The sequence below is a fragment of the Mycteria americana genome, chromosome 1 (assembly GCF_035582795.1).
Source record: "Mycteria americana isolate JAX WOST 10 ecotype Jacksonville Zoo and Gardens chromosome 1, USCA_MyAme_1.0, whole genome shotgun sequence".
Classification (NCBI taxonomy): Eukaryota; Metazoa; Chordata; class Aves; order Ciconiiformes; family Ciconiidae; genus Mycteria; species Mycteria americana.
The window spans coordinates 95,895,617-95,918,190 of record NC_134365.1 but is presented as its reverse complement, the minus strand read 5'-3'; the positions used below and the strand labels follow the sequence as shown (position 1 = coordinate 95,918,190).

Below are 22,574 nucleotides of genomic sequence, written 5' to 3'. Positions count from 1 at the left end.
GGTGGAGGAGTGCGGCCGTGAGTCATCCTGGGGGCTGATGACTCACATTTTCAGTCAGAGCCGTGAGCGTGCTGAGGGTTTCTTGAGGCTCTGCCCAAGCTTGCATGCCCGGAAGCTCAGCAGAGGGAGGGCACTCTCTCCATCGGGGGCATGCGCGCGGGTTTTCCTCACTGTGATTTCTAGCCCTCAGTTGTCTTTTCTCTCTATTGCATTGTTTCCTCCCTTGCCAGCAGCTTTTCCCTCCCCCATGATCCACCTCTGTGCTTTCCAGTTCCAGACTGAATCTGCCTGTTTTCCATGTATGCTAGCATTTTCCTCTAACATCCTGTACTGAGCTGCTGCTTGGAGAGAGCCCGCTAGTATTTACTGTCTTCGTGAGATGCCACTTCGTCATGGCTTGAACAGCCTGTGCCGGTGTGCTTTAGGTTGTGCTAAGAAATACCACGTTCTTTTGAGCGCCCAGTTGCTAAAGTGTACGTGTTGCTATATGTCATCCCTCGCAGCTGGTATCACCATGGGTTAAATGGGCTGCTTTCCAACTGTGCATCTGTGGTTCTTAAAATACCCATCCAGTCCCCAACTGAGGTTTGCATATCATCCATGGTGACTGGCTGAAGCAGCTGCTAGGCCCAAGCATTACTTGTCTCCTCTTGTTTGAGATTCACCTTCACATCAGACTACATCAGTATCAAGAAGCAGCACGTGGGGGATCTTGGGGAGCAGTGGCAGGCAGGAGATTGTCCACAGCTGAGGGGGTCTGCTCCAAAAGGAGGTGATGAAAGACAATCTTGAGATTGTTGGTGAGAAGTTGCAGGAAGAATTCTGCTTGAAGCGCAAGCCAGTGGTGATGCTAGAAGGGGATCTGAATGAGAAGGGCATATGAAAGATGCGATGTGATGGGGAAACTGGAAAAGAGGACAGAATTGGAAGGCAGCAAAAAAGTAATCGAAGTAACCCTTCCCAGCTCCTTTGAACTGAGGAATATTGTGACATTCAAAGGCACCAAAACATAAACACACAAAAAAAGAACTTGTTTTTGTTGTACAGTGCATGACTGATGTGTTGGCAATGTTTCGTTGTCACTCTGCATGGCTTTTAATTGAGGTTACCTAGAAACAGTAAGGGACAAAAATGTTTCACCATGACTGAGTTCTAACCATGGGAGAGTTCATAGGAAACCCAAAAAGTATCATGGAGAAGAATGGAAAGCCAAATTGTGTTTTCCTCAGTCTTTTTAGTCTCTCCTTTATTTGCAGACTTTTTAAGTAAAACACACACAGGCAAGTCATGCAAACAGGTCATGGTTTAGTTCTGTCATGTTTTTTGTCTGATTTCTTTCCTTTTCCCAAATTGAAAAGAAAAAGCGAGAAAGGAGAGAGGGAAGTGAAAAGTAATTCAGTTTGGGGCTCTTAATTGAAAAAATATAGTTACATTTAAAAATTTTTAATCTTACTACAAATTTTCTTCATCATTTTCATTTTTGAAGAAAGCCAAAGTTTCTGTGTTTGTTGGAGAAGCAAACAAAACCAGTGTGAATTGAAACTTTAAACTACTCTGTGCTTGACAGAACGAACAAATGACTCTTGCTCTCTGCATACATCTTTGCTTCAGTAGATCTAAACATGCAGGATACATAAAAAAGACATCATAACTATGCTGTTTGGTAAATTGCAGTGCATCTCACGTTTTATGTGATAGGTTGAAAAACTTGTATCTCAGCTCAGCCAGCGCATGCATGGATAATAAATAAATGAGCTGCTAACAGGCTCTCAAGGAAGTGAAGCCATTCTGCACCCTTTTTCTAATAATGAAGTTTAAAAAAAGAGTATTGGGCCAGGAAGCATATATACATAGAAGTTCTCAGATCAAAGTGTCCCCAGAAAAAAAGATTTGCTGGAATTAAGTAGCTTCCAAAAAACTCCGGATAGTTGCAGTGTGAATGGAGCCAAGCCCCCTGGAAGCTGCCAGCCGTGTTTTGTGTCTTTTGGCACCTCTGCAACGTATGTAAATAGCTGGAGACCTTTCTGCAGCCAGGAACAAGTGAGATGAGAAAAGGCTCCGTTTCTAAATTTGAAAAGAAAGCTGTAAACAACAGGCATGCTGATTGTAAGTATGCCAGGGGACTTCAGGAGTCTGCCCTTTGGTCCTCTCTGCAGGGAAGGTCAACTTCCCCTCTGTTTTTTTGTAAACACAGTGCATGAGGACAGTCTGGGACTGCTCTTTCCTTAGGACCAAATCCCAAACCGGGAAGAGGAAACTTATCCTGGTGTGATCAGAAGCCCCACACTCACACCTTTGCTTTCATAAGACGTTGCTTACCGATTCTCCAGAGTGGCTGCCTTAACAATAAGTGGTCCTGCTGTGCAGTTCCTCTACTTAATTTAGTCTTTGAAGAGGTCAGGCAGGATTATTTTTAGGGGAAATCAGAGCAATAAATAAAGATCTTAGGCCATGGGACACAGTACTAAGTTAAGTAAATGGCAATTCACTACAATACGAGTGGTGAAAGAGTCCACAACCGACCCCTGCCCAGGACCACCATGTATTTGGCATCTGGCCACATGAATTTGGAACAGATACTAGATGTCTTTGCTGCTCTCTAGTCCTATTCAAATGCCAGCCATATTTCCAGCTTCCATGAACTCTGCACACTCCCTACTTCTGATCCGGTCAGGAGAGAGCAACGTGGTCTACTGAGAGAAGCAAAGCCGTATGTTAAGCTATCTTTCCCCAGATTTCCATTATTTAAAGGGTCAGGGCCTCATTTTAAAGTATTTGAGTTTGTTCTTAAGTGAAAATTTTGCTACATTATTTTGCAGAGGTGTTTGTACAATTTCGTAGAATCATAGAATCATTTAGGTTGGAAAAGACTCTAAGTGCCACATCTACACGTTCATGTATCTGAAGAGAAACAATCCAACAGGAGAACTGAGGACTTTTCTGGCCACAGTGTTATGTCAATGGCATTTTAGTTCCTTTAGAAAAAAGGGTTGTATAGTATACTAGGCGCACAACTGAAGGCAGTGGCTTCCTACGTGGTATTGTGCGTCAGTAAAACTGGAGCCGAGTAGGCAGCTGCACGTGGTGCATTTCACACCTCACCAGCTCATAACCACTCGAATAACCTTTCAGCTATTCCTTCCTGCAGGCAAGGTTGTGAACTCCAGAGAAAACATAAACCAATGCCTAATCCCCCAAATTGCTCAAGGTACTTCAGCTGATTAAGCCTTTTGGCTGCTTTTTGCATGCTTTTCTAGTTCACTGAAGTGACCCTTCAAAGTTTTCAGCACTTTACAGGGGAGCTCTGGCCACGGGCACTTTTTGTTAGCTTTTTTTTGCTAATATGTTTCAAATACTATTCTTTAGAGTCATTGTTTCATCAATTTTCTTCTTCCATCTTTGTAAAGCTAAGTAGCAGATGATCAGTTTTTATACCTTTTTTTTTCTTTTTGGGTCTAGACTTGACATAGGAGAGAAGGGTTAGTTCTATGGGCCACTAAAATTTTCGTGGTGGCACTTTTTGTTCTGCTATTTGGGAGGATGCTCCTTCCTCCATCTGGCCAGTCACATTTAGTCAACAGCTTTTTCCCAAATCCACAGCCCATTTATCACAAATGGTCCAGGAGTATTCAACTGTATGTGCAAGGCATGTTTTCCTCAGACATCTCCAGTCTGTTATAGGTTTTGCTTTTTCTTATCTTTTCCACAGCATTCTTGGAAATGTCATAACACTGTTCATTGATTGCACCTGTCACCACAATAAACTCAACTTTATTAGTAGTATGTAATAATGTTTAATAACATACACAGCAGAGTCTGGACACTACAAATGAGATCAGTTTCTCTGTTTCACAAGGGAGCACTGTTCTTTCTGTTTTATAGGCAGAGAACAGGGCCTTGAAGAGACTCACAAGAAAACCATGGCAAAACCCAGATTGTTTTCTGAATCATTTTTTGTTATCCTAATCAGAGGACAATCCTGCCGTGCTGGCATTCCTCTGGTGCTGTGAATTACAATGTGCTTAATTACCAAGTAGCGGTGTTCTTCCATGCAAGAATATTTTGTTCCCAAATCTTCATCACTTCAAGACACAAGAAATAACTGTGTGGATGAAAGAGCTGTTACTTTAGAACAGCTGTTCAAGTGCACATAAACACCGTGCTGAAATTGCTCTGGCTATTTTGCATATGATTTACATTAGTAAGAGGCCTTAATAACTTTCTAGTATGAAATTTCAGCTCGTGCTTACAGCAAATGCTGGTACAAGTTGCAGCAGATTAGAGCGGTGCCAGAACGCTGTTCTGATGAGTTACCTACCGAGAGTGGAGGTGGCTGGGGGGAAAGCTGCCTCAGGGACACGTAATGGAGGACACTTCTTCTCACTTGTTGCCTAATGATTTTTATCCATTTTATCCCCAAAGTTCCTACTTCTAATAGCTTCGTAATGTCCTCTGTGCTGGGCATTAGGATGGCTTCAAATACATTCCTGGTGAAGAATTTCTGTATTAGCATAGCTGATGCCCTGGGGTTTTTTTTGTTTTGTTATTGTAACAAGGAAAAGTATCAGGGCAGTGGGGAGACAAAGCTGTTCCCTGAGTGCAGGGCTAGACCAAAAGCTCATTGTGGTGTGATGGAAACGTATCTGAGGTGTGGAAAAAGAGAGGGCTGCCATCGACATGATACTGCTGCTCTTCTCAAAAGAGGATGCTTTCTTTTTCTTCTCACATAATGAGTTGCTAAGTGACTGACATGAAAATACAGAGACATATCAAAATGGGATTTAGCTGCATTTTTTACTTTAATATAACTGCAGGGAAAACTGTATGGGGTGATGTTACCGGTAGAAGTGCATATGTACACATGTGCATTGATCAGATCTTGAGTGGGTATAAATTTGCTTAGTGTGTTGACCTTTGTGGAGGTACACCAGTTAGCAGTAGATGCCAGAGGTTCTTATGTTTTTAACATAAAATGCTCAATTAAGTATATATTTGATACCTGCTTTTTGCTCCACATTCTTTTGTTCTAAAGCAATTTAATTTCCTAGGTCTAGTAGTACAACACAGAGCATTTCCCTATCAGTAGAAATCTAAAAATCTCCTTAGTAGTGTTACTGTAGCAGCACAGCTCTAAGTTGTCAACCTGCATCATAGGTACAGGGTGTGAATTTAAAAATGTCTCATTTGCTAATGGTGGGTTTGTTTTGTTTTGTTTTGTTTTGTTTTGTTTTGTTTTGTTTTTCCACCAAGCTTGAAGGTTTTGGTGATGGTTTCCTGAACAAACAACTGCAGGCTGAAGACTGACCTCAACTCCCAGGGAATATGATGGCAATTGAAAGTGTTGTGATTTTGCCCCGAGTGTCGTGTGAGACCAGGATAAAGCCATCTCCCGCTTCACTGGGGCTTCCCACCTGTGAAACAGAGGATAATTGCCCTGCCTTGTCCCTGAGAGGGCTGAGTGGATATACCTCTTTGGTGGTGATGAAGGCCAGCAGAGATGCAGCCAAGTAAATAAATAGTGAGTGTTGTCAATATATATAGGTTGTTTATATATTTTCCTTAGTGTGTGCATGCCTCCTGTCACTTCTTTTATAACTATTTATTGTGGGAGTTGGTCATTTTCCTTCCAGTATGCCAACTCATGCTTTTTAGCTCTCAGTCATGGACCAGTCCCGAGTGAAAAATGTGTTACCGCCTGTACTGGGTGCCGGTGTCAGGGTTTTGGCAGCGGGGGCTGCAGGGGCAGCTCCTGTGAGGAGAGGCCGGGACTGCCCCGTGCCGGACGCAGCCGGTTCTAGCCAGCTCCAACGGCCCCACCACAGGGCACAGCTGAGCCCCTCAGCCATGGGTGGGTGCCCTGGGGAAAGCCTGTGTAAGAAAGGGCAAAACGCTGCCCTGCAGTGAGGAGTGAGGGAAAAAAGTGTGAGAAACAGCCCTGCGAGCCCTGAGGTGAGGGTGGGAGGAGGGGGAGGAGGTGCCCCAGCGGCCTGCAGGCCTCAGCACTGCACCCAGGGGCAAGGGGTTTCCATTGGAAAGGTTTTCTCCATGATCCTAAGAGGTTGCGTTTTGAGAAGAAACGTTACAATCTAAAATTTAGAGTGCCGCCGGGCTGTGTGTCGGGCTCATTCTTCCACCCCAAAAGTGCTGTTTGCATCTTGAAGATCGTCCCAGTTTAGAAACTGGGAGTTTGTGAGGCTGAAGAGGGATATAAATGTAGGGGCTAATGAGTGGGGAAACTGTATCTTACGTGTTTGTTGGGTAGTGACATGGCTGTGTAAGTGAATACTCCCTTCTGATCGACCCAAAGTAATGGAATAAGGATCTTTGCCCATCTCTGTGGTTATACTACTTTTATTCTATTTGCAGACTGGTAGGTAAGACTGTCTATTACACAGAATGAGAAAGACATATTTTCAGTTCATTTTCTGAATGCGTAGGTCAGCTTGGCAGCCGCGGCCCTCAGAGGAAGGACAATCTAATGCCCTTCTTGCATCAGGACAGTACAGCCATCTAAACACAACTTTTTCTGTGTTCTGGAACTTGCAGCTGTTGTTATACCAGAGGTGCCAAAGTTTTTTCAGTGGTTTAAATGACACTCAGTTTTCTCAGGCTCCTCCTGGCTTTCTGGAGAGATGCAGGCTTCTGGGCAATCTAGATGGCTTCCTTCAAAAGTTGCCTTGGAGAATTAGTCACTCGGAAAACTGCATTTCTCAGGGCGCTGCGCTTTTCAAAGCGGTAACAGGATTTGTGATAATGAGAGAAGTGCAAGGAAGTGGAGAGTGAGGGGAATTACATTATCACCCTACGGGGTCAGGCTGTCTGGGAATCTGTCCAACACAACAGAGGACCAGCAAGACACTGCAGACCTCTTCCTGATTGCAGTCTGAGTGTTTTATGGCATGTAAAATCCTTGCTCTTTCAGTGGAGTGGTTGCTGATGCTGAGACCCCACGCAGATCCAGGTAGAGCCCATGGGTCAACTCCGTGGAGTCCCAAGATTTTGGAATGGGCATCCTACATTTTAGTAAGTCAAAAAAAGAAAACCAGAGGCACCCCCAAAGAGTCTGCTTGGGCAGGCTGAGCATGATAAACGACAATGTGGCAGAATTGGGTAGAGGTTAAGAGAAACAAGCATTTTGTGAAGAGGAGAGGGGATATCATCTGGGTCAAAGGGAGAAGGTAATGGGAGGATAAATTTGAAGGATGGAGGACAAAGATTTACCAGGCAAAGATTGTCAAAAAAGAATATGCTTGTGCAATATTGTTTTGATGAGCTCTTACAGATTGGCACCAAGATATCTATGTAGTTTAGCAATCTAGATGAGCTCAACAGTTAATCTTCACCTAGCAGTCAGCCACTGACACTGTGATACGTTACAGAGAGAGCCTGTGTTTTTAAAAAAGAAAGTGATTTATTGAGAGCAAAAGATCACAAGCCTGTGTCAAGATAGAAAGGGAACAAAAGAGACTGATACATTTGCAACTTCACATTCCCAGCAGCCTGATTACAGAACCTGCTTCTTTTAAGTGAGGGATGTCACGTTTTTAAACACAATTAGATCCCTAAGGATGCAGAGAGGCATCTTATGGCATTCTCAGACACATCCTACTTAAGGGCAGTAAGTGAAATAACTTTCATTTCCTTACTTGCATTTTGGATGCTTACATTTTTTTTTAAAGCTAATGCTGGAAGGTCAGATATGTCACAGCTTATGTTTATTTCCTGACTAATGTGTACCTGTGGCCACGAGTACTGTTTAAACATTTTCACCATATTTATAGCCATCATACAGCATGCATGCCACAGGATTATTTTAAAATTGATTATATGTTTTTTTAAGGAATTTATAAAGATTATTTTCTCCCTGCTTTCCAGTTCTCATATAAAAGGCATAAACAATACAAGGTATTGTAATGGTGATATGTAAATTGATCTGAATCTGGAATGACTTCTCTCATGGGGCCTACTGTGACTTCCTTTCTAAAGAATTATCCGTCTCTTCCAGAGAGATTTGATTTCTCAGTGATTGTTTAATCATGCTTCTTATTATAAATATTGCGTTAGACTAAGCATGGAAATGAAACCTCACCTTTAATAGAGGTGAGCAATCAAACAAACCAAGTACATGTTGCAGAATGCACAGATTGAAATACATATCAAATACAACAAAATTATTAACCAAACAGTTGGGTTGTTTTTCCTCATTGCTACTTCCTTTGCTTTTTCTATCTCCTTCCTTCTTCTCCGTTATAGTTCCTCTTCTTTCTCTTTGCCTTCTTCCTCCCTGCTTTCTTTTCCTTTCTTTAGGCCTGCTTGACCACAGGTGGAGAATGACATTTTTAGGCCACAATTCAGCACAGGGCTGAAACACAAAACTTACACCTATTGCTAAGTCAAGGCGGCAGTCCTAACCTCCCTTTAGACATGCAATTTAGTGAAAGGAATTGGAAAGAATATGGGTTACATTGATACTAGAGGAAGAACCATCACTTTTTGTAGGCAACCATCAGAACTTCAGGATATTTTCTGTACGTAAGCACAAGATGAAATGCATTCTGTTACCGAAGGCAAGGAAGAAATCTGGTAAAAATCTCTGCTGACAATCTATAGTACGGGATCAAAGAAGTAAGAACTACCATTGGTGCAACAATTGCAGATATTAGTGTGAGTTTAATGAAGAGAATAATTAATAGCTTAGGGTCTGGAAAAATACTCTTTAATTATTAATCTGCAGGCTAGTTTGGTTTGTCAGAGAAGAAAATCCATCTGTCTGAGTTTTCTAGCTGTGGTTCCATTTTTTCAGCAAATTTAAAACAAAATACAGTATCACATGCTTGTTCAAAGGCTGTTCTTGCATTCCACATGTTTTGTTCTGAGGTGATGATTTGAGGGTTTTTCATTCTCCTGCCTCCAGCCGAGGTTTCTTGTATTGCCAGTCTGGATCATACTTAGACATGTATATTTAAGTTCTAGTTCTGTTGTAAGTTGAAATGCTTATTGCTGTCCCTGTCTGGCAATGGTGAGGTGTCTAATTATGAATGCAAAAATACAAATCCTGTGGGCTAGAAGGAATATAATTGGGAAGATGTTCCTTAAGTTTGCAGGTTAGGTGTGGATGTTTTCCCATGATTTATATGGTCCCCCAGTGCAAAACCATCTCATACTGAGCTATGCAACCTCCACCAAGTCTCCAGAGTGGATTACTCTCTTATTATAGTAACAGCCAGGCCACGAGAGCCTAACAGGGAACAAAATAAATGAAAAGGGCGGAATAGGTATATGAAGAGTTGTGGTGGCTGCTGAGTGGTCAGCAGCACTTGGTCACTAATAGCTGTGTACAGCTGTAACTCAAAAAGCAGCAAACAAGCTGCTGCCACAAGAAAATGCCAAGCTTACAAGTAGAATTTTGTTTTTCTTATTGGATGCATTTGGATGTTAGTTTGAGCTATGTATTACCCTACAGAATTCGCTGTCTCATCTGATCTTAAAAACAGTGTTCAGACTTAATAATTTCAAAGAGAAACAAAGGAAAATTTCCAGGAAACAAAGCAGGCCACTTACTTTCCTTGTGGGACACCAGGCGGTAGGTTCTGCAGGTAACTCTGGTTCATGAGCCTGCCTGCAGTGGGGAGACAAACCTCTGCAGCCACTTCTTGTGCTGGAGCCGTTGCCTGGCGTCACTTTGTCGTCCTCCATCCACAGTGTTGGTTCCAAGAGCGCAGCAAGGCAGCCAGGTTAACAGCCACTCTGGAAACTGCATTCCTGCTATAAAACCCTAGAGATTGTCCTTTCTAAGTTGCCAGAGGCACTAATAAAATCAATAGCTGTTGACATGCCAACAGGCTTGAAAGACTGTCCTGCTGGTGGTATCCCCAGTGTCTGTCAAATTACTACTCGGCCCTCAGTGGTGAAGAAGAGTGGGATTTGTGGTGAAGTGTGAGTCAGGTGCCAGTACAAGCCTGGGAGGAGGCAAATGAGCCTGAGAACAAGATTTGTATTATAATGAATGCTATTGAATAGTGCTGGATAATACTTGTTCTTTCTGTGAAGTCACTGCAGTTGATGGCTTGAAAATGCAAATGCTCTCTGGCTAGCTGGCAAAAAGATGCAAGTTAAGCCAGCTGCATTCCAGATAGGGCACAGCAGTACCCGCATGTGTTACTGCTGCTTCAGTTCTTGGAGGAGAAACATGGAAAAACTGGGGGGGGTGGGGGGGTGGGGGGGGTGGGTGGGTGTGACAGAAATCTGAGTGAAGGCAGAGAATGGTAGGCACCAGGTGCTGAGCTCTGTATGGAGGCTGTAGGCTTCCCCTTCCTGCCACATGGATGGTGTTCGCTGCTCTGACCAGCTTCCTCTCTAGTGGAGCACAGAGCTGGCACAGTCCACTGCTTTTCCAGGGGAAGGCACCTACAAATAGATGAGAGGCAACAGCCAACCTAAGAACATGAGCTTGTTGAGAAGCTTGGAAACCTATGATACGTAAACAGTGCTCCTGTGCTTATGCCATTAAAACTTCCTGAAGGTGTCTTTTGATAAGAATCATACAAAATGGATCATAAGAAGGGATATGAAAGGTCCGAGAAGCAAAGAAGGTTGCTGAACGACGTGGGTTGGATTTTACTTGTTGTTAAGTATTAGAAGACTTCAGTTTTTTACTCCACATTTCTGATGCAAATCAGTTACAGCAACAAGATGTAACATTAGTTTCTCAGTAGAAGATCTGAATGGGGGGATGTTGGTGGTAAGTCAACAGGCTGTAGGAACATTTGGGGCTTTCTTCCACCCTTGCTGCAAATTTCCACTTGGAAAGGTCTTTTTGGATTGGAAGGGATCTTTACAGGTCATCTAGTCCAACCCCCCTGCAAGAGCAGGGGTGTCTTCAACTAGATCAGGTTGCTCAGAGCCCCATCCAACCTGACCTTGAATGTTTCCAGGGATGGGGCCTCCACTGCCTCTCTGGGCAACCTGTTCCAGTGCCTCACCACCCTCATTGTAAAAAAATTCCTTTCTTAAATCCAGTCTAAATCTGCCCTGCCTTAGTTTAAAACCATTACTCCTTGTCCTGTCACAACAGGCCTTGCTAAAAAGTCTGGCCCCATCTTTCCTATAGGCCCCCTTTAAGTACTGGAAGGCTGCTATAAGGTCTCCCCGCAGCCTTCTCTTCTCCAGGCTGAACCACCCCAACTCTCTCAGCCTGTCCTCGTAGGAGAGGTGCTCCAGCCCTCAGATCATTTTCGTGGCCCTCCTCTGGACCCGCTCCAACAGCTCCATGTCCTTCTTGTGCTGAGGGCTGCAGAGCTGGACGCAGTACTCCAGGTGGGGTCTCACCAGAGCAGAGTAGAGGGGCAGAATCACCTCCCTCGACCTGCTGGCCATGCTGCTTTTGATGCAGCCCAGGATACGGTTGGCCTTCTGGGCTGTGAGTGCACATTGTCGGCTCACGTCCAGCTTTTTGTCCATCTGTGCCCCCAAGTCCTTTTCCGCAGGGCTGCTCTCGATCACATCATCCCCCAGCCTGTATTGAAACTGAGGATTGCCCCGACCCAGGTGTAGGAGCCTGCACTTGGCCTTGTTGAACCTCATGAGGTTCACAGAGACCCACTTCTCCAGCTTGTCCAGGTCCCTCTGGATGACATCCTGTCCTTCTGGCGTGTGATGCTGTGGTGCATATGCTTTTATGCTTTTCCTGACTGCTGTTTGTGTAACATCACAGTACTGTAAGAGGAAAATCCTAGAAACAGCAGTTCACAGTAGTGGCTGTGGTTGACCTGCATTTGCAGCCAATTGTCACTGCTTTGTTATCAGCTACTTTTGTGTGCATTCCCCTCTAAAATTCCAACATGTAATTCTCCCAAATTGATATCTACAGAAGACATTTTTTGCCATGCTTCTAGCTTTCCATGGGCTGAGGTTTTCATAGCTGATTGAGTGTTGTACACAAAGTATATGTTTCACTTCTGTCTTTTTTGCCTTGGCACTCTCATGTTTGAGGCATGATGGGCACTAAAGTATGAAGTAAGAGATGTGGTTGCTTTTCATTTCAGTTTCATAATGCAGGGAAGTACAATTATGAAACTGAACTGGCTGCCTACACTTCGTATATTAGCCAAGACAGGATAAAGCAGGACATTGTTAAAAGGTCCTAGATACAATTGTTGGGGCAGGTAGTTTTCAGGTGAAGATACCCACCTTCCCCAGGCCTGACACAACCTTTACTGACCTACATTTGCTAGGTAGTAAGGCTGGTTCTCTGACTAGCTTATTCAGCAGGTTTTGGCTGGGTGTGTGAAGGAGCTGTTCTTCTATGGCAAGTGAATGTGGTGCTATTGTAGTTTGCAGACTGGCTTGTAGGATGCATTCTGAGTCCTGTGTGCATTGTAGTTTTGACAAACAGTATAAATATTTACAGATTGTTCTTCCTTCTAACTCTCCAAATGGACTTCTTCGTGAGAGAGAGAACTGGATATTATGTGCTTCCCATGCAATCAGCAGGGTATGAACTGGGTTTTGACCCTGTGATGATTGAGCCTGTCAGATCAGAGGTTTATGGACAGCCATGACATGACCTTCATCTAAAAAGAGAGCTGCGGAGCTATGACTGTGTCACATAATGCAGGACTAATGATCGGTGCTGGTAGAAAGGCTTAATTTGCTCGTAAATGTGTGCTTGAGTTTGCAAAGCCAGCATTTGGGGAACGAAGGGAACATTATTTTTGTTTTTAGAGACTTCATGTTTCATCTGGAGTTAATGAAAGGCAATAAATGTCGAATGAGGAAGTACCGTATTTAGTGAATCTCTTCTCAGGGACAGAAATAATGCCTTCTGAGTTGAATCTGAGTTGGTTGTATTCTTATTGCCTAACAGTGGGATTTACTTCAGTATTCAGTATATAAATAAATAGGCAGGTGTGGCTCTGCAGCATTCAGTATTTTGGTCAGGCTTCCCCTTAAGCTAGATGATGAGCACAAATGAGCAAGAAAGGTTTTGCTTGGGCAAATAACCTTGGCCTTCTGAGCTTCCTGGGCAGCATCCTCACAATACCAACTTCTGCCCTCTGAGTAGAATTAGTTTTAAATCATCAGCTGATTTCTACAGCCACCAAGCATCACATCAGATTGTACCAGCTTTTGACCACTGTGAAACTGGACCAGATTTAGATTGGTCATGTGGACCTGAAATGTTATCAGTTGTGTTACAACCCCCATGAATCATTCATTGCCACAGATAGGTTTACCCAGTGCTCTCCTCATCTTTGCAAGTGCTTTCCCTCAGTTTAATTTTAGTTTGTATACTAATAGTAGCTGTTACTAATTTCTGGTTTATTTATTTTTCATGCCATCTTTGTTTTGTTTCTTCATCTCTACTATAGCTGCCTTTTTGTCATTATAAAATGATCAAGCAGGTCAACACTTTTACAGTAAACTAGAAGATACAAGGGAAAAAATGAGTGCACAGGTACCACCAAAATTTTGACCCAAGGGTAATTTTGCTAGCAGTTAGCAGTTTCTAGTTTAATGAGATCAGTTCTTAATGTGAAAATGATTCTGACCTATCATTTTATACAAAGATTTATTATGAATAGGGAACAAACTGGGTGACTGTTCCCTTGTGAATCCACAGACACCTACACACTTTTATAATTTATTTCTTCTTCCTTTTTTTAACCTATAATAATGAGAGAAAAGCCCAAATGAGAATTATGGCTTGCAGAAATTTAGATTAGTTTATGTTGAAATGATTTGATGTTGTTACGATGTAAAAACAGTTCTTTGCTCCTGCGTCAGAAAGGGCCATATAAATCATCATCTTTTACCCAATTACTTCCCTAATTTTCTTCCTTGATGAAAGGATGTGACTGATTGTCATAAGCTAGTTAAATTTATTTCCAATGTGCTGAGAAAATGTAATAGGATGCATGGGCAAGTGACAAGGTTTAGTGGCTGACTAAGCTATTTGCTATTTTTAATGACCTGCTTGGCCTGTAACGGTACCTGAGGTAAGATTAATTGCTTTTCGCCACAGCAGAAAGCTAGGGACAGCTTTCCCTGGTGAGACCCTGTAGAACACGGTGTTTTGAAAGTCCATATGATTTTGAGAGGCCATGTGACTGCAACACTACTTTTCCAGACAGTGATTTCCCCAGTGTGATTAGGCTGAAGCCCACCCCCCTCAGCAAGCGTTTTGGGAAGGTGTTTTCACAAACTAGATTGCAGATTTGGCTTCCAAAATGCAGGAGTGTCAAAATATGGGAGTTCAACATGTAAAAATACAAAAATATCAGAAAGCTACACATTCTCTGTCTTCATTATCAACATCTGTAGCTAGATAGCTTTCTTGGCCACCCAAGAAGGGAAGAAGAGCGGATCTCAGTGGTCTTCACTGCCAGGTGACTGACCTACTACTATCTGGGAGATCCCTGCTGATGAAAAGTCTGTATAAATACCTTCTCTGTTGGCTACTTTTTGCAACTGAAGTATAAATCCTGCAAGGTTCAGAAAAGAAGGTAACAGATCAAAAGTAGCTCATCATTTCTGTGTTCTAAGGATCTTGCTTTTCCTGTTCTCTTTATTTTGAAGGAAAATGTTTCTGGTGGCAGCATGTGGAGTGTGTGTGTTTGTGTGCCAACACATATTAAAAAGACTGCCTTGACATTGGCCCTGGTAACGTTCCCCTGTCTTTAAAACCTAAATCTGCAGTTCATCTGTTCCAGGTATTGCTTCATTTAAGAAAGTTATCTGAAACTGCTACCTTGTAAGGTGTCAACTTTGTTTAGTAAAGCTACTTTGATCTGAAATAAGTAGGTAAACTGCTCTGTAGGTGATTAGATTGAGAAGAGGATAAATGATAAGAAGAAAATGATTTTTTCTGTTGCTAGCTGCATGATCTGCTCTGGCTGTTGATAACTAAACCAGATAGCTGTAACGTCATTATCAACCAATCTGCTGATCTGCGAGGTCAGGTTCAGTTGTGAGCAAGATTTTGTCATTCAATGCTAATAAAACCAGGGAAATGTTAACTGTTTTCACCTGTATGGTGGGTTTCTTTTAAATTAATGTCATCTTGCTTATTTATTTTGTTCAGGCCTGTGAAAATTAGAGAGCACTGATTTACTCCTTCTGAAAGCCTCAGGGGCTGGAAATGTGCAATGAAGTGAAGCAGCTGAGTTTTTACGAGTTTACACTGAGTTTACATATTACCTTCTACACACTTTAAAGTGTTATTCTTGCAACCTTTCAAGAAACAAGTATCATCATGTTAAATGTTACATTTTGGAAATAAATCATCCTTGCAGTTGAATATGATGCCACCAAATATGCTAAGCAATACTATGTGCGGGTCGTTCCTAAATGGACTGTGGTCACCCCTTGCACACCCAAGAGGAATTAGTCATGGATTGGACTAGGCACAAGTAAATAAATGAAAGACAAGAATATGAAAAAGTAGTTCCTGTGTTGGAGAGCTTGTAGCATTTGCATGTGAACAAATGCAAAAAGGTAGAGACTCTGGTACAGTTTAGACACATGGATCTATTAGGTTCTGCAGAATGAGAGCTGTTCTTTCCCAGAGCTTTGCATTGGGTGCTAGATGGGCTTGTAACTTAAATTTAAATTCAGGAGTTGTAGCCAACTTTAAAAGCACCCATGTGCTGCCTTTCCCTAAATCCCAGACTTCCTGTAAACTAGAATAGAGTTAGCAGCAGTTTGACTGTTTGGTGTATCATTTGTCTTTGAAAGTGCAAGAGAGACCATCCATTGAAACAGCTGCAAGCTATCATGTCACATAGCTTCTCTAAGAGATCCCCCACAGACAATCCAATACCTGCCCTCCCCCTTTTGCCACTCCTTTTCTGGGAAATAATATTCTACATCAGTTAGATCCAGTATCTCATGAGAAATTGGAGCACATTGCAAATTGATGAGTAATGAGATTTCTTTTTGTATAAACTCACCTTTAGTAGAGACAGGGAATAAATTGTAATTGCATGCCAGAGCTTTATAATTGGTTGGGAGATACCAGGCTTTTTTTGAAAGATTTTTTTTTTTTTAATCCCGATAAAGATTTGTAACAGGTGACATTAGCTTTCATTTTGATCTACATGTGGCATAATTTCTTGAGGTTTGTTGAAAATGACAAAAAAAAAAGGAAGAAAAACTTCCTTCTTTGGTGGCCAAAAAGTTGTTGTGCTTCATGAAAGATTGGATCCTTTTTTTGTAAGAACAAAGGCACTGCTGTGTTTGAGGACATGAGAAGACTCTTCCGTGCTGGTTAGCCAGGGAGGGTGTTTGAATGCTGGAGAGGAAGGTATGAACCTTATATCGGGGTGAGCTTATTCTGCAGCACTGCTGTGGAAGAAGAGGGAAGTTTTTTCGGGCCTCAGCCTATCAGCCTGTGACATGAAGGACTAGCAGCAGCCCTCTTGTCTTGCTGCGGTATGTGCCGGTACAAATGGGTGAGTTCTCCTCTGGAAGAACTGCCAGCCCATGGTGCACAAGATAACAGGGCATCAGTTTGGGGAATACGTAATCTCTAAACAAGCGCTGTTCCTGGTTGTGTGAATACAGCACCAGTGCAGCTCTGTACTCTGTTAATAGCTACTATTACACATCTCCTTTTTTTTGTGGGAATTGATGGACAATTGTGGTTGAAAGACCTATATCTGGAAGGCAAGTGCCTCTTGGGGGATCAGCGGATGGCCTGCTGGCATTACCGTCAGGCTTGCCTGGGTGCTTTGCTTTTTCTGACAATTAGACAACATGCTCTGATACTGTGTTAGAGGGCGACATGTGAGAACCACCTTCAGGGATATGCCATGAGAAGCAGGGATGGTGTTCACTGCGTGTTGCCTTCGCAGTCTTTTTGAAATAAATCCACTATACAAATAGAGGAAACCTGCCCTAGGGGAGAGCGAGCGGGATTCCTGTCGCAGTCATGGTACTAACTCAGTACGATCCAGGATAAACCCTTTCCCCTCACTTAGACACATTTTCAGGAGCCGTAGAATCAGCCATTGAATAATATTTGCTTCTGTTATCATGAGCTGTTAATGACTTGGAAATGCTTTAAAGTCTGTAGGTGAATGGCACCAGATTTATTGAATACAATGTGCTGCATAAAATACTGGGCGTGTTTGAAAGGGATAGATGAAAAAGGGCTGATTATAGAGCCCTTTGAAGTCTGTGTGAAAGTTTTCACAGATTTCTGTGGGCTCCGAATCAGATAATGAGTGTGGAGGGAGGGGTGAGAGAGAAAAAACTTATGCAAGGTCATCATCTACTTGTTTTTAAACAAGGAAGCAAGCTGGTGAACTTGTGATTGATTGTCCCTTATGCTAGTCCTCAGAAAAAAGGAAGGTGAGGGAAACGTTGCTGGGATCCCATTGATGTGCAGCCAGTTTTGGAATGGATCATGGAAACTCTCTGCATCAATGCTGTCTGAATTTTGCTGTCTGAATTTCTCTGTCTGCAAATGATGATCCGCTGATGAGCGCACCCATAAAAATGGAAAGAACACGCTATGCTGCAGCCCCGCTCGGCAAATCCTCTCACAAATAGACCCTCCAGCTACTCAGAGTCACGTTGCCTGGATTATTTCAAGGGTCAGTGGCCGGGTGAGGAATGTGACACCTTGGGCCATTTATGTAACCACCTAGTCATGTAACAGGTGAGCAGGGAGCCTGTGTACAGTGTAAACAAATCCCTTTGCCGTTTTTGCCCACATTGTCAGGCTAATTCTGATGAAGAAAACATGTGAAGCTGAAGCCAGGGAATCAAGGCTTGGAGCCTGCTTGGAGCTTCAAGAGGAAGTGCTTCAGTGAGGGCACTTTCCGATGTGTTTCAAGTGAAGACTAAAATATTTCCCCCGCCTCTGCTTTCTCATTCGTTAGTTCACTTCTGCGCCACCTTGGCTGGGTGCTGGAGATACTTGTGCTCCAAGGAGGAGAGAGGATGATTGACTCCGCAGGATGTGGCTTGGCGCCAGGAGCTGTGGTCTGCGTGCAAATTGTTATTTGGTCCCTGCTCAAGTTACGGTGTCTTAGTTTCTCATCTGTGAGCAATACGTGATAGAAGACGCTGCGTTCATTTGGTGCTTCCTGAAGGAGGAGCTGGGTGTCTTCATTGTCTCCGCTACAGACTTCTCCTTACATGGGAGCCTGTTAAGCACTGGCTGCAGACAGTGGAAAGGTGTCCCTGATGAGTGTGCACAGCAGCTGATAATCAACAGCTTTTCTCCCCCAATGAATCTGTGCAAAAGAAGAGCTCCTGCATCTACTTCCCATCATCAAAAAAGAACATTTATAATGGGCACCTCTTAATTGTTCAGGACCATCAGTTTACTCAGCTGGTACACACCATAGATTCTGGCGTGTGTTTTACATCTTTTGCAGCTTCCTTTCCATTTAAGTGCAGCATACTGTTATACCTAGAAAACTCAACCTGATCTTTAAAAAAGACAGACATTTCTCCAGGTTTACCAGGGCTCTACTGTAGTTATCATCAATAAGAATATCTAATAACTAGTTGCACTTTCTTCAGGAAAGTATGAATGCATATGGAGAGGCATTGCTTGATGCCAGCTGAATATTTTTTAGCCATGTTTCATAAGTTGCTTGATTTTTTTTTTATGTGTGCTTTCTCTGGCAAGCACACAGTTAAAGGCAGCATTGTACATATTTTATGGTACATAGTAAATATTTTATTAGCATTATTAGTCAGGTTAAAGGGAAAGAATAGGGAATTAATAAGTTAAGCTGATCTCAGAAGGCATATAACTCTTATAGCTAATATATTTGCCACATTTCCTAGTTAGTGACGAGATTGTCTTGTATCTGCACAGCACTTTGCCACTCTGCTGGGCTATTTCCCTCTGTGCAAGTAGTATTTACTGTGTCCATTAAATCAACATCCTTTAACAGATCTTCATGTTGCTTAGGTTTTCCCTGTGCAATGAGTATCTCATATCTTGTCTATCTGGGTGTTATTTTTATATTAGGGGAAGATAAAGAACAAAAGAAACAGCAGTGCTCTGATGCTGAGTCACAGTGAGCAGGAGGTCTTGCTCTGTGTGTGTGTGTGTCTGCGAGTGCGTCCTCACACTGCATCCCTAAGTCAAGCAAGAACTCATCTTACGGTCTGTACATGTATACATCAGCATCATAGCAACTCCCTTAAAGTAACACAGCTTCGTATTCTGTCCTCGTGCGGACACGGATCTAAAGCCTGCTGAATTCCTGGGGAGTTGGTTTGTCAGCTGAGATAGTCTTTATTATCTAGGAGAGAGTCAGGAGGAGGAGAGTATCAGAAGCAAGTAAATGTGTAGGAGGAGTTTCTCCCAGCTAGTCACAGGCAGGCAGTACTCCTGGAGGCCACACAGGACCAAGGCAGAGGGAGAGAGACAGAAGTCTTTTGGACCTCTTTAGGAGATCTGGAGGTGAATCTTCTTTATGTAACACTTACTGAAAACATTCATGGAAGTACAGAAATCTCAGAAGGAGAGATATTCCACTGAGAATCAGTGGCAAACATAGAGAATTGTGAAAGTTTGCTCTTGTCCGGTCCTGTTTGAAACACCCCAAGTACAAGTCTTCAGCATTCAAGCACTCAAAACATCCAAGCTGTTTGCAGAAACTGTCCATATGTTTTACTGCTAAGCAACTGAGATTTTGGTTTTTGCTTCCTTTAGTCTGTGCTAACCCGTCTTTACTGGAAATACAGTGGTGAGAGAGTGGAAACAATTTAACAGGATTTGCAAAGAAGGGAATGATGCTATACTAAACCCGCTAAGCCCCATGGAAAGCCTTAGTTATGGCTTTGGGACCTTAGCTTTGGTGTTGAAAAATATGCCCATAATAGCTCAAAAATGAGGCAATTTCTGCCTTACTGAGGATTTTCCGTTGAGAATTCCTGTGCAAGGTCTGCCAGTGTCTGATGTGCTTAGCCTACTGTATGAAGGTTGCCTGGATCACCACTCTCTGTGCTGTGCTTTTGGGCACAGTCCAGTGTCCGTGACATCCCTCCATTGATTTCAACTTGCGCTGGATTAAGCCCAGCATAAGCATATTCATTTCATGGTTGTTTGTGGGTTATGTTTTGGAGGTTATAAGGGTACTGACTGTTATAAATATCTTTATAGTTTGGCCTTATAAAAATGCAGTGCCTTTACCATGTTATCATGCCTTTATTATTATCATTATCAAATTACCCCTTTTAACCACTCGTGGTTTAAAAGTGGAAAAACCTTCCATTACAGAAACATAGCAACCTCCTCTATAGAAGAATGTGATTTAATGTCAAGTCATTAGCTGTGGAGCATTTTGACTTCATTTGTGAGCATTTACCCTAATCCACTAGCCAATGCTGGTTCCAGCAGGTGGGTCTTAGTTCACACTACTCCACACTCCAAGTTTTTTAAGCTCTGTGAAAAGCTGTGCTAACTAGAACAGTGACTATGCCCATATGTCACTAGCTATCTATGGAGGCAAGTTTCGAGAACACGGAGCTAAAAAGGGTTCACATTTTCTTGGCTACTGTATCAAGCAGCTTTATGTCAACATCTTCACATTACATCTAGCCTTGACCTTCAGTGTCTGGCTTGGGACTTTCCAGAGTGAGATTCTTTAAGTGAACAGTACCAAGAGCTTGGAGCCCAGAGTCTGGTCTCTTTTGTATGGGCTACCACAGGAGATGCACATACAATTGCACTATGTTTTTAAAGAGCCAATTCCACAAAGAAGCGTAAGTGCCCAGTTAGGTGCCTTGGCACTTCCTTTCAAACCCCACCCAGCAGCTGTTTCAGTCAGACATACCTGATTTCTTTATGTGTATGAATCTTCCAGGAAAATCCTGACTAATTTATGCTGCTGGGCACAAACTCAGCTGCTCAGTTTCAGTTGGCTCCCACCTGAAAACCCAACAGGGTTCTCAGGCATCTTTTGCCTGCAGGACCCAATTTTGTAGGCATTCCCAGGGCTAGCGGTCTGGTTCAGGCTGTACACAAGACAGCAGTGGTTAAGCTTACCTAGGGTGTAGGTGAACCAGCTTAAGGTCCCTCCACTGCCTGATTTAGAGTAAGAATTTGCCTTCAGATATTCCACTTGCTGGAAGCTATTAGGCTGCCTTGTCTTCTGGCCTGCATTGCTTGTTTTGCTGAAGCCCCTCTCCTCTGCATGAAAAACTTAATATTTGTTAAAGCAAAGTGCTTTTTACAGTTGAAAATGCGAGTTTATCAAGTTACTCTCTCCTTCTTTGGGGGCTCAGTGAATGGTAACAGTGTATATGTGGTTGTGGGCTTGCAAAAGAAGTTTCTTTCTTCTGAGATGAGTAGAGGCAATAGGCAAAACAATCTTAGGTCTCGGAGGAGGTTAAGGGGTGGTTAACCTTGCCCAGTATCATAACCATGGAAGTCTCCCTGTGTTGAACGGGGCAAAACCATGTACACACACACACGCATGTGAAGTTTGCTACTTCCTGATAGCCTTCCCCACCTGGGAAACCTTCCTGTATAGGAAGAGCCACATAGTTTGAGGGATTGTATATGAGTGTGTAAGAAACAGTTTTTTATCCACCAAATCAGCACTAGTAAGAAACTGTAATTAAGCGACTGCATACCATAGTGTCTTTCCCTGAGGGAGGGACTGGTTTTCCTCTTCTGAGTAAAAACAATATGTCGTTGACTGTTTAAAGCATGCGTATGGCAACTTCAGCCACTCTTACTCCCTGGAATGAGAGACGCAAGGTAAGACAGAATAGAATAACAAAGGAAAATAACAATGATTTATTATGGTGTTTTTGAGTTAGAGAAATCTCTTCTTACACTCTGTGAAGAGTGTAAAATGAAGTACATGAAATTACTTGGGTTGGTAGTAACACAGCAATGCAAGTGGGTCACAGCTTGCGCTCTTCCTAAATACAAAGTGTATGTCTCATATTCTAATATGAAACTGGTAGATCTGGTCAGGGGGGATATGCCTGGCAGCTCCTTAGATCGGTGTCTGTAAAGCATTTTAATCCAAGTTTCACTTTGATCCTTTAAGAACCTTCTCCCTCCATGCTGCAGTGGAGGTGTGCAGTGATGGCTGGGGAAGGTGTCCTTCGTACCATGTGTGTTGCCTGCAGCACTTTAACAGTCAGTATTCCATGGATGAGAAGTGCAGCCCTAGTAACTTAGGGGCAGCAGAGTAGCTCCACAGCTCTGTCCTGAAAGACCCTAGCTCAGAAAATAGGTAACTGGCATGGCTGAAAAAGATGGCACTTGCCTAAACCATGGGTGCACCTTATCTCTTCAGCAAGTGATTCCTGAAGGGTGTAGATGACCAAGTCCAGTTCATGACTGGCTCATTGATACCATCTGCCTGTGGTAGCTGGCCTAGCAGCAAAAGACGAAGTAGGTAGGGTGTTGGTTGCTGGCCATGTGAGTTGTTACACACTGCCACTCCCAGAAGCAGTAGCCATATTTGATGGGTTAGAAAAGGTCACCCGAACGGTGAACCTAGCACTGTCTGGTGCATTGTGATGACTGTGCTGAATGGGAAGCTGCCATGCTGCCGTGTTAGCTCTGGAGGGACCTGTGGGGCAGC

General features: G+C 43.0%; 1 long non-coding RNA gene across 1 annotated transcript in view; it reads left to right on the top strand.

Moving 5' to 3' along the window:
* The window catches only part of LOC142404808 (uncharacterized), a 52,631-nt gene extending 47,124 nt beyond the window's left edge, over positions 1-5,507 (top strand). The window contains exon 3 of the long non-coding RNA XR_012773955.1: positions 5,251-5,507. This is a non-coding gene — a long non-coding RNA (uncharacterized LOC142404808). The remainder of the gene's footprint in view (positions 1-5,250) is intronic.
* The last annotated feature ends 17,067 nt before the right edge of the window (positions 5,508-22,574 follow it).